General features: G+C 36.0%; 23 non-coding genes across 23 annotated transcripts; all 23 read right to left on the bottom strand.

The window, feature by feature from the left end:
* Positions 1-418: 418 nt before the first annotated feature.
* TRNAT-CGU (transfer RNA threonine (anticodon CGU)) lies at positions 419-491 on the bottom strand. Its single transcript has one exon. It is a non-coding gene; the product is annotated as a tRNA-Thr (tRNA).
* A 359-nt stretch (positions 492-850) lies between these two features.
* On the bottom strand, positions 851-923 carry TRNAT-CGU (transfer RNA threonine (anticodon CGU)). Its single transcript has one exon. It is a non-coding gene; the product is annotated as a tRNA-Thr (tRNA).
* A 372-nt stretch (positions 924-1,295) lies between these two features.
* On the bottom strand, positions 1,296-1,368 carry TRNAT-CGU (transfer RNA threonine (anticodon CGU)). Its single transcript has one exon. It is a non-coding gene; the product is annotated as a tRNA-Thr (tRNA).
* Positions 1,369-1,501: 133 nt separating this feature from the next.
* Positions 1,502-1,574, bottom strand: TRNAT-UGU (transfer RNA threonine (anticodon UGU)). Its single transcript has one exon. It is a non-coding gene; the product is annotated as a tRNA-Thr (tRNA).
* A 394-nt stretch (positions 1,575-1,968) lies between these two features.
* On the bottom strand, positions 1,969-2,041 carry TRNAS-AGA (transfer RNA serine (anticodon AGA)). The gene has a single exon. It is a non-coding gene; the product is annotated as a tRNA-Ser (tRNA).
* A 336-nt stretch (positions 2,042-2,377) lies between these two features.
* TRNAS-AGA (transfer RNA serine (anticodon AGA)) lies at positions 2,378-2,450 on the bottom strand. The gene has a single exon. It is a non-coding gene; the product is annotated as a tRNA-Ser (tRNA).
* Positions 2,451-3,026: 576 nt separating this feature from the next.
* On the bottom strand, positions 3,027-3,099 carry TRNAT-CGU (transfer RNA threonine (anticodon CGU)). Its single transcript has one exon. It is a non-coding gene; the product is annotated as a tRNA-Thr (tRNA).
* Positions 3,100-3,232: 133 nt separating this feature from the next.
* Positions 3,233-3,305, bottom strand: TRNAT-UGU (transfer RNA threonine (anticodon UGU)). Its single transcript has one exon. It is a non-coding gene; the product is annotated as a tRNA-Thr (tRNA).
* Positions 3,306-3,699: 394 nt separating this feature from the next.
* Positions 3,700-3,772, bottom strand: TRNAS-AGA (transfer RNA serine (anticodon AGA)). Its single transcript has one exon. It is a non-coding gene; the product is annotated as a tRNA-Ser (tRNA).
* Positions 3,773-4,348: 576 nt separating this feature from the next.
* Positions 4,349-4,421, bottom strand: TRNAT-CGU (transfer RNA threonine (anticodon CGU)). Its single transcript has one exon. It is a non-coding gene; the product is annotated as a tRNA-Thr (tRNA).
* A 133-nt stretch (positions 4,422-4,554) lies between these two features.
* TRNAT-UGU (transfer RNA threonine (anticodon UGU)) lies at positions 4,555-4,627 on the bottom strand. Its single transcript has one exon. It is a non-coding gene; the product is annotated as a tRNA-Thr (tRNA).
* A 404-nt stretch (positions 4,628-5,031) lies between these two features.
* On the bottom strand, positions 5,032-5,104 carry TRNAT-CGU (transfer RNA threonine (anticodon CGU)). The gene has a single exon. It is a non-coding gene; the product is annotated as a tRNA-Thr (tRNA).
* A 359-nt stretch (positions 5,105-5,463) lies between these two features.
* TRNAT-CGU (transfer RNA threonine (anticodon CGU)) lies at positions 5,464-5,536 on the bottom strand. Its single transcript has one exon. It is a non-coding gene; the product is annotated as a tRNA-Thr (tRNA).
* Positions 5,537-5,668: 132 nt separating this feature from the next.
* On the bottom strand, positions 5,669-5,741 carry TRNAT-UGU (transfer RNA threonine (anticodon UGU)). Its single transcript has one exon. It is a non-coding gene; the product is annotated as a tRNA-Thr (tRNA).
* Positions 5,742-6,146: 405 nt separating this feature from the next.
* On the bottom strand, positions 6,147-6,219 carry TRNAT-CGU (transfer RNA threonine (anticodon CGU)). The gene has a single exon. It is a non-coding gene; the product is annotated as a tRNA-Thr (tRNA).
* Positions 6,220-6,374: 155 nt separating this feature from the next.
* On the bottom strand, positions 6,375-6,447 carry TRNAS-AGA (transfer RNA serine (anticodon AGA)). The gene has a single exon. It is a non-coding gene; the product is annotated as a tRNA-Ser (tRNA).
* A 781-nt stretch (positions 6,448-7,228) lies between these two features.
* TRNAT-CGU (transfer RNA threonine (anticodon CGU)) lies at positions 7,229-7,301 on the bottom strand. Its single transcript has one exon. It is a non-coding gene; the product is annotated as a tRNA-Thr (tRNA).
* A 155-nt stretch (positions 7,302-7,456) lies between these two features.
* On the bottom strand, positions 7,457-7,529 carry TRNAS-AGA (transfer RNA serine (anticodon AGA)). Its single transcript has one exon. It is a non-coding gene; the product is annotated as a tRNA-Ser (tRNA).
* A 132-nt stretch (positions 7,530-7,661) lies between these two features.
* TRNAT-CGU (transfer RNA threonine (anticodon CGU)) lies at positions 7,662-7,734 on the bottom strand. Its single transcript has one exon. It is a non-coding gene; the product is annotated as a tRNA-Thr (tRNA).
* A 372-nt stretch (positions 7,735-8,106) lies between these two features.
* On the bottom strand, positions 8,107-8,179 carry TRNAT-CGU (transfer RNA threonine (anticodon CGU)). Its single transcript has one exon. It is a non-coding gene; the product is annotated as a tRNA-Thr (tRNA).
* Positions 8,180-8,790: 611 nt separating this feature from the next.
* TRNAT-CGU (transfer RNA threonine (anticodon CGU)) lies at positions 8,791-8,863 on the bottom strand. The gene has a single exon. It is a non-coding gene; the product is annotated as a tRNA-Thr (tRNA).
* A 165-nt stretch (positions 8,864-9,028) lies between these two features.
* Positions 9,029-9,101, bottom strand: TRNAT-CGU (transfer RNA threonine (anticodon CGU)). Its single transcript has one exon. It is a non-coding gene; the product is annotated as a tRNA-Thr (tRNA).
* A 131-nt stretch (positions 9,102-9,232) lies between these two features.
* Positions 9,233-9,306, bottom strand: TRNAS-AGA (transfer RNA serine (anticodon AGA)). Its single transcript has one exon. It is a non-coding gene; the product is annotated as a tRNA-Ser (tRNA).
* Positions 9,307-9,551: the final 245 nt, after the last annotated feature.

Raw genomic sequence — 9,551 nt, 5'->3', positions numbered from 1 at the left:
TACGCCACGGAGCCCTTGCTTTGAAGCGATATGAATGCAGAATATTTCAGTAAATTAACTAAATTATCTCATCGGAACTTTTACACCATTGTCTGCATATATGCATATCTAAATCAACTATTATTTTTAATTTTTCAAATTTCAATAGCTACGAAATCTAGTTCAAGTAACATAACAGCGAGGCTCCGACGAGAATCGAACACATGCTCTACAGTTTACTAGACAGTCGCTTTAACCACTAAGCCACGGAGCCCTTGCTTTGAAGCGATATGATGCTGAATATTTCAGTAAATTAACTAAATTATCTCATCGGAACTTTTACCCTATTGTTTGCATAAATGCATATATAATCAACTATTATTGCTAATTTTTTCAAAATTTGATAATTACGAAATCTAGTTCAAGTAATATAACAGCGAGGCTCCGACGAGAATCGAACTCATGATCTCCTGTTTACGAGACAGGCGCTTTAACCACTAAGCCACGGAGCCCTTGCTTTGAAGCGATATGAATGCAGAATATTTCAGTAAATTAACTAAATTATCTCATCGGAACTCTTACCCTATTGTTTGCATAAATCAACTATTATTTTTAATTTTTTCAAAATTTGATAGCTACGAAATCTAGTTCAAGTAACATAACAGCGAGGCTCCGACGAGAATCGAACTCATAATCTCCTGTTTACGAGACAGGCTTTTTAACCACTAGCCACGGAGCCCTTGCTTTGAAGAGACATGAATGCTGAATATTCCAGTAATTTAACTAAATTAACTCATCGGAATTTTTACCCTATTGTTTTAATTTTTCAAAATTTAATAGCTACGAAAAATAGTACAAGAACATAACACCGAGGCTTCGACGAGAATCGAACTCATGATCTCCTGTTTACGAGACAGGCGCTTTAACCACTAAACCACGGAGCCCTTGCTTTGAAGCGACATGAATGCTAAATATTCCAGTAATCTAACTAAATTAACTCATCGGAATTTTTACCCTATTGTTTTAATTTTTCAAAATTTAATAGCTACGAAAAATAGTACATGAACATAACAACAAGCCTCCGACGAGAATCGAACTCATGATCTCCTGTTTACTAGACAGGCGCTTTAACCACTACGCCACGGAGCCCTTGCTTTGAAGCGATATGAATGCAGAATATTTCAGTAAATTAACTAAATTATCTCATCGGTACTTTTACCCTATTGTTTGCATAAATACATATCTAAATCAACTATTATTTTTAATTTTTTCAAAATTTGATAGCTACGAAATCTATTTCAAGTAGCATAACAGCTAGGCTCCAACGAGAATCGAACTCATGATCTCCAGTTTACGAGACAGGTGCTTTAACCACTAAGCCACGGAGCCGTTGCTTTGAAGCGACATGAATGCTGAATATTCCAGTAATTTAACTAAATTACCTCATCGGAATTTTTACCCTATTGTTTTAATTTTTCAAGTTTTATTAGCTACGAAATCTAGATCAAGTAATTTAACAGCGAGGCTCCGACGAGAATCGAACTCATGTTCTCCTGTTTACAAGACAGGCGCTTTAACCACTAGGCCACGGAGCCGTTGCTTTGAGGCGATATGAATGCTGATTATTTCAGTAAATTAACTAAATTATCTCATCGGAACTTTTACACCATTGTCTGCATATATGCATATCTAAAATAACTATTATTTTTAATTTTTCAAATTTTAATAGCTACGAAATCTAGTTCAAGTAACATAACAGCGAGGCTCCGACGAGAATCGAACACATGCTCTACTGTTTACTAGACAGTCGCTTTAACCACTAAGCCACGGAGCCCTTGCTTTGAAGCGATATGAATGCAGAATATTTCAGTAAATTAACTAAATTATCTCATCGGAACTCTTACCCTATTGTTTGCATAAATCAACTATTATTTTTAATTTTTTCAAAATTTGATAGCTACGAAATCTAGTTCAAGTAACATAACAGCGAGGCTCCGACGAGAATCGAACTCACGATCTCCTGTTTTCTAGACAGGCGCTTTAACCACTGAGCCACGGAGCCCTTGCTTTGAAGCGACATGAATGCTAAATATTGCAGTAATTTAACTAAATTAACTCGTCGGAATTTTTACCCTATTGCTTTAATTTTTCAAAATTTAATAGCTACGAAAAATAGTACAAGAACATAACATCAAGGCTCCGACGAGAATCGAACTCATGATCTCCTGTTTACGAGACAGGCTTTTTAACCACTAGCCACGGAGCCCTTGCTTTGAAGAGACGTGAATGCTGAATATTCCAGTAATTTAACTAAATTAACTCATCGGAATTTTTACCCTATTGTTTTAATTTTTCAAAATTTAATAGCTACGAAAAATAGTACATGAACATAACAACAAGCCTCCGACGAGAATCGAACTCATGATCTCCTGTTTTCTAGACAGGCGCTTTAACCACTGAGCCACGGAGCCCTTGCTTTGAAGCGACATGAATGCTAAATATTGCAGTAATTTAACTAAATTAACTCGTCGGAATTTTTACCCTATTGCTTTAATTTTTCAAAATTTAATAGCTACGAAAAATAGTACAAGAACATAACATCAAGGCTCCGACGAGAATCGAACTCATGATCTCCTGTTTACGAGACAGGCTTTTTAACCACTAGCCACGGAGCCCTTGCTTTGAAGAGACGTGAATGCTGAATATTCCAGTAATTTAACTAAATTAACTCATCGGAATTTTTACCCTATTGTTTTAATTTTTCAAAATTTAATAGCTACGAAAAATAGTACATGAACATAACAACAAGCCTCCGACGAGAATCGAACTCATGATCTCCTGTTTACTAGACAGGCGCTTTAACCACTACGCCACGGAGCCCTTGCTTTGAAGCGATATGAATGCAGAATATTTCAGTAAATTAACTAAATTATCTCATCGGTACTTTTACCCTATTGTTTGCATAAATACATATCTAAATCAACTATTATTTTTAATTTTTTCAAAATTTGATAGCTACGAAATCTATTTCAAGTAGCATAACAGCTAGGCTCCAACGAGAATCGAACTCATGATCTCCAGTTTACGAGACAGGTGCTTTAACCACTAAGCCACGGAGCCGTTGCTTTGAAGCGACATGAATGCTGAATATTCCAGTAATTTAACTAAATTACCTCATCGGAATTTTTACCCTATTGTTTTAATTTTTCAAGTTTTATTAGCTACGAAATCTAGATCAAGTAATTTAACAGCGAGGCTCCGACGAGAATCGAACTCATGTTCTCCTGTTTACAAGACAGGCGCTTTAACCACTAGGCCACGGAGCCGTTGGTTTGAGGCGATATGAATGCTGATTATTTCAGTAAATTAACTAAATTATCTCATCGGAACTTTTACACCATTGTCTGCATATATGCATATCTAAAATAACTATTATTTTTAATTTTTCAAATTTTAATAGCTACGAAATCTAGTTCAAGTAACATAACAGCGAGGCTCCGACGAGAATCGAACACATGCTCTACTGTTTACTAGACAGTCGCTTTAACCACTAAGCCACGGAGCCCTTGCTTTGAAGCGATATGAATGCAGAATATTTCAGTAAATTAACTAAATTATCTCATCGGAACTCTTACCCTATTGTTTGCATAAATCAACTATTATTTTTAATTTTTTCAAAATTTGATAGCTACGAAATCTAGTTCAAGTAACATAACAGCGAGGCTCCGACGAGAATCGAACTCACGATCTCCTGTTTTCTAGACAGGCGCTTTAACCACTGAGCCACGGAGCCCTTGCTTTGAAGCGACATGAATGCTAAATATTGCAGTAATTTAACTAAATTAACTCGTCGGAATTTTTACCCTATTGCTTTAATTTTTCAAAATTTAATAGCTACGAAAAATAGTACAAGAACATAACATCAAGGCTCCGACGAGAATCGAACTCATGATCTCCTGTTTACGAGACAGGCTTTTTAACCACTAGCCACGGAGCCCTTGCTTTGAAGAGACGTGAATGCTGAATATTCCAGTAATTTAACTAAATTAACTCATCGGAATTTTTACCCTATTGTTTTAATTTTTCAAAATTTAATAGCTACGAAAAATAGTACAAGAACATAACAACAAGCCTCCGACGAGAATCGAACTCATGATCTCCTGTTTACTAGACAGGCGCTTTAACCACTACGCCACGGAGCCCTTGCTTTGAAGCGATATGAATGCAGAATATTTCAGTAAATTAACTAAATTATCTCATCGGTACTTTTACCCTATTGTTTGCATAAATACATATCTAAATCAACTATTATTTTTAATTTTTTCAAAATTTGATAGCTACGAAATCTAGTTCGAGTAGCATAACAGCTAGGCTCCAACGAGAATCGAACTCATGATCTCCAGTTTACGAGACAGGCGCTTTAACCACTAAGCCACGGAGCCGTTGCTTTGAAGCGACATGAATGCTGAATATTGCAGTAATTTAACTAACTTAACTCATCGGAATTTTTACCCTGTTGTTTTAATTTTTCAAATTTTATTAGCTACGAAATCTAGATCAAGTAATTTAACAGCGAGGCTCCGACGAGAATCGAACGCATGTTCTCCTGTTTACAAGACAGGCGCTTTAACCACTAGGCCACGGAGCCCTTGCTTTGAGGCGATATGAATGCTGATTATTTCAGTAAATTAACTAAATTATCTCATCGGAACTTTTACACCATTGTCTGCATATATGCATATCTAAATCAACTATTATTTTTAATTTTTCAAATTTCAATAGCTACGAAATCTAGTTCAAGTAACATAACAGCGAGGCTCCGACGAGAATCGAACACATGCTCTACAGTTTACTAGACAGTCGCTTTAACCACTAAGCCACGGAGCCCTTGCTTTGAAGCGATATGATGCTGAATATTTCAGTAAATTAACTAAATTATCTCATCGGAACTTTTACCCTATTGTTTGCATAAATGCATATATAATCAACTATTATTGGTAATTTTTTCAAAATTTGATTGCTACGAAATCTAGTTCAAGTAATATAACAGCGAGGCTCCGACGAGAATCGAACTCATGATCTCCTGTTTACGAGACAGGCGCTTTAACCACTAAGCCACGGAGCCCTTGCTTTGAAGCGATATGAATGCAGAATATTTCAGTAAATTAACTAAATTATCTCATCGGCACTCTTACCCTATTGTTTGCATAAATCAACTATTATTTTTAATTTTTTCAAAATTTGATAGCTACGAAATCTAGTTCAAGTAACATAACAGCGAGGCTCCGACGAGAATCGAACTCATGATCTCCTGTTTACGAGACAGGCTTTTTAACCACTAGCCACGGAGCCCTTGCTTTGAAGAGACATGAATGCTGAATATTCCAGTAATTTAACTAAATTAACTCATCGGAATTTTTACCCTATTGTTTTAATTTTTCAAAATTTAATAGCTACGAAAAATAGTACAAGAACATAACACCGAGGCTTCGACGAGAATCGAACTCATGATCTCCTGTTTACGAGACAGGCGCTTTAACCACTAAACCACGGAGCCCTTGCTTTGAAGCGACATGAATGCTAAATATTCCAGTAATCTAACTAAATTAACTCATCGGAATTTTTACCCTATTGTTTTAATTTTTCAAAATTTAATAGCTACGAAAAATAGTACATGAACATAACAACAAGCCTCCGACGAGAATCGAACTCATGTTCTCCTGTTTACAAGACAGGCGCTTTAACCACTAGGCTACGGAGCCGTTGCTTTGAGGCGATATGAATGCTGATTATTTCAGTAAATTAACTAAATTATCTCATCGGAACTTTTACACCATTGTCTGCATATATGCATATCTAAAACAACTATTATTTTTAATTTTTCAAATCTTAATAGCTACGAAATCTAGTTCAAGTAACATAACAGCGAGGCTCCGACGAGAATCGAACACATGCTCTACTGTTTACTAGACAGTCGCTTTAACCACTAAGCCACGGAGCCCTTGCTTTGAAGCGATATGAATGCTGAATATTTCAGTAAATTAACTAAATTATCTCATCGGAACTTTTACCCTATTGTTTGCATAAATGCATATATAATCAACTATTATTGCTAATTTTTTCAAAATTTGATAGCTACGAAATCTAGTTCAAGTAATATAACAGCGAGGCTCCGACGAGAATCGAACTCATGATCTCCTGTTTACGAGACAGGCGCTTTAACCACTAAGCCACGGAGCCCTTGCTTTGAAGCGATATGAATGCAGAATATTTCAGTAAATTAACTAAATTATCTCATCGGCACTCTTACCCTATTGTTTGCATAAATCAACTATTATTTTTAATTTTTTCAAAATTTGATAGCTACGAAATCTAGTTCAAGTAACATAACAGCGAGGCTCCGACGAGAATCGAACTCATGATCTCCTGTTTTCTAGACAGGCGCTTTAACCACTGAGCCACGGAGCCCTTGCTTTGAAGCGACATGAATGCTAAATATTGCAGTAATTTAACTAAATTAACTCATCGGAATTCTTACCCTATTGTTTTAATTTTTCAAAATTTAATAGCTACGAAAAATAGTACAAGAACATAACATCAAGGCTCCGACGAGAATCGAACTTATGATCTCCTGTTTACGAGACAGGCTTTTTAACCACTAGCCACGGAGCCCTTGCTTTGAAGAGACATGAATGCTGAATATTCCAGTAATTTAACTAAATTAACTCATCGGAATTTTTACCCTATTGTTTTAATTTTTCAAAATTTAATAGCTACGAAAAATAGTACAAGAACATAACACCGAGGCTTCGACGAGAATCGAACTCATGATCTCCTGTTTACGAGTCAGGCGCATTAACCACTAAGCCACGGAGCCCTTGCTTTGAAGCGACATGAATGCCAAATATTCCAGTAATCTAACTAAATTAACTCATCGGAATTTTTACCCTAATGTTTTAATTTTTCAAAATTTAATAGCTACGAAAAATAGTACAAGAACATAACAACAAGCTTCCGACGAGAATCGAACTCATGATCTCCTGTTTACTAGACAGGCGCTTTAACCACTACGCCACGGAGCCCTTGCTTTGAAGCGATATGAATGCAGAATATTTCAGTAAATTAACTAAATTATCTTATCGGTACTTTTACCCTATTGTTTGCATAAATACATATCTAAATCAGCTATTATTTTTAATTTTTTAAAAATTTGATAGCTACGAAATCTATTTCAAGTAGCATAACAGCTAGGCTCTAACGAGAATCGAACTCATGATCTCCAGTTTACGAGACAGGCGCTTTACCCACTAAGCCACGGAGCCGTTGCTTTGAAGCGACATGAATGCTGAATATTCCAGTAATTTAACTAAATTATCTCATCGGAACTCTTACCCTATTGTTTGCATAAATCAACTATTATTTTTAATTTTTTCAAAATTTGATAGCTACGAAATCTAGTTCAAGTAACATAACAGCGAGGCTCCGACGAGAATCGAGCTCATGATCTCCTGTTTTCTAGACAGGCGCTTTAACCACTGAGCCACGGAGCCCTTGCTTTGAAGCGACATGAATGCTAAATATTGCAGTAATATAACTAAATTAACTCGTCGGAATTTTTACCCTATTGTTTTAATTTTTCAAAATTTAATAGCTACGAAAAATAGTACAAGAACATAACTCCGAGGCTTCGACGAGAATTGAACTCATGATCTCCTATTTACGAGACAGGCGCTTTAACCACTAAGCCACGGAGCCCTTGCTTTGAAGCGACATGAATGCTAAATATTCCAGTAATCTAACTAAATTAACTCATCGGAATTTTTACCCTATTGTTTTAATTTTTCAAAATTTAATAGCTACGAAAAATAGTACAAGAACATAACAACAAGCCTCCGACGAGAATCGAACTCATGATCTCCTGTTTACTAGACAGGCGCTTTAACCACTACGCCACGGAGCCCTTGCTTTGAAGCGATATGAATGCAGAATATTTCAGTAAATTAACTAAATTATCTCATCGGTACTTTTACCCTATTGTTTGCATAAATACATATCTAAATCAACTATTATTTTTAATTTTTTCAAAATTTGATAGCTACGAAATCTAGTTCAAGTAGCATAACAGCTAGGCTCCAACGAGAATCGAACTCATGATCTCCAGTTTACGAGACAGGCGCTTTAACCACTAAGCCACGGAGCCGTTGCTTGGAAGCGACATGAATGCTGAATATTGCAGTAATTTAACTAACTTAACTCATCGGAATTTTTACCCTATTGTTTTAATTTTTCAAATTTTATTAGCTACGAAATCTAGATCAAGTAATTTAACAGCGAGGCTCCGACGAAAATCGAACGCATGTTCTCCTGTTTACAAGACAGGCGCTTTAACCACTAGGCCACGGAGCCCTTGCTTTGAGGCGATATGAATGCTGATTATTTCAGTAAATTAACTAAATTATCTCATCGGAACTTTTACACCATTGTCTGCATATATGCATATCTAAATCAACTATTATTTTTAATTTTTCAAATTTCAATATCTACGAAATCTAGTTCAAGTAACATAACAGCGAGGCTCCGACGAGAATCGAACACATGCTCTACAGTTTACTAGACAGTCGCTTTAACCACTAAGCCACGGAGCCCTTGCTTTGAAGCGATATGAATGCTGATTATTTCAGTAAATTAACTAAATTATCTCATCGGAACTTTTACCCTATTGTTTGCATAAATGCATATATAATCAACTATTATTTCTAATTTTTTCAAAATTTGATAGCTACGAAATCTAGTTCAAGTAATATAACAGCGAGGCTCCGACGAGAATCGAACTCATGATCTCCTGTTTACGAGACAGGCGCTTTAACCACTAGGCCACGGAGCCCTTGCTTTGATGCGATATGAATGCAGAATATTTCAGTAAATTAACTAAATTATCTCATCGGAACTTTTACCCTATTTATTGCATAAATGCATTAAAATCAACTATTATTTCTAATTTTTTCAAAATTTGATAGCTACGAAATCTAGTTCAAGTAACATAACAGCGAGGCTCCGACGAGAATCGAACTCATGATCTCCTGTTTACGAGACAGGCGCTTTAACCACTAAACCACGGAGCCCTTGCTTTGAAGCGACATGAATGCTAAATATTCCAGTAATCTAACTAAATTAACTCATCGGAATTTTTACCCTATTGTTTTAATTTTTCAAAATTTAATAGCTACGAAAAATAGTACAAGAACATAACAACAAGCGTCCGACGAGAATCGAACTCATGATCTCCTGTTTTCTAGACAGGCGCTTTAACCACTGAGCCACGGAGCCCTTGTTTTGAAGCGACATGAATGCTAAATATTGCAGTAATTTAACTAAATTAACTCGCCGGAATTTTTACCCTATTGTTTTAATTTTTCAAAATTTAATAGCTACGAAAAATAGTACAAGAACATAACATCAAGGCTCCGACGAGAATCGAACTCATGATCTCCTGTTTACGAGACAGGCTTTTTTAACCACTAGCCACAGAGCCCTTGCTTTGAAGAGACATGAATGCTGAATATTCCAGTAAG

Source organism: Phalangium opilio, unplaced genomic scaffold (assembly GCF_054372755.1).
Source record: "Phalangium opilio isolate 3A_F unplaced genomic scaffold, DU_Popi_V2 ptg000092l_1, whole genome shotgun sequence".
NCBI classification, from domain to species: Eukaryota; Metazoa; Arthropoda; class Arachnida; order Opiliones; family Phalangiidae; genus Phalangium; species Phalangium opilio.
This window is presented reverse-complemented; position numbering and strand designations above follow the sequence as displayed.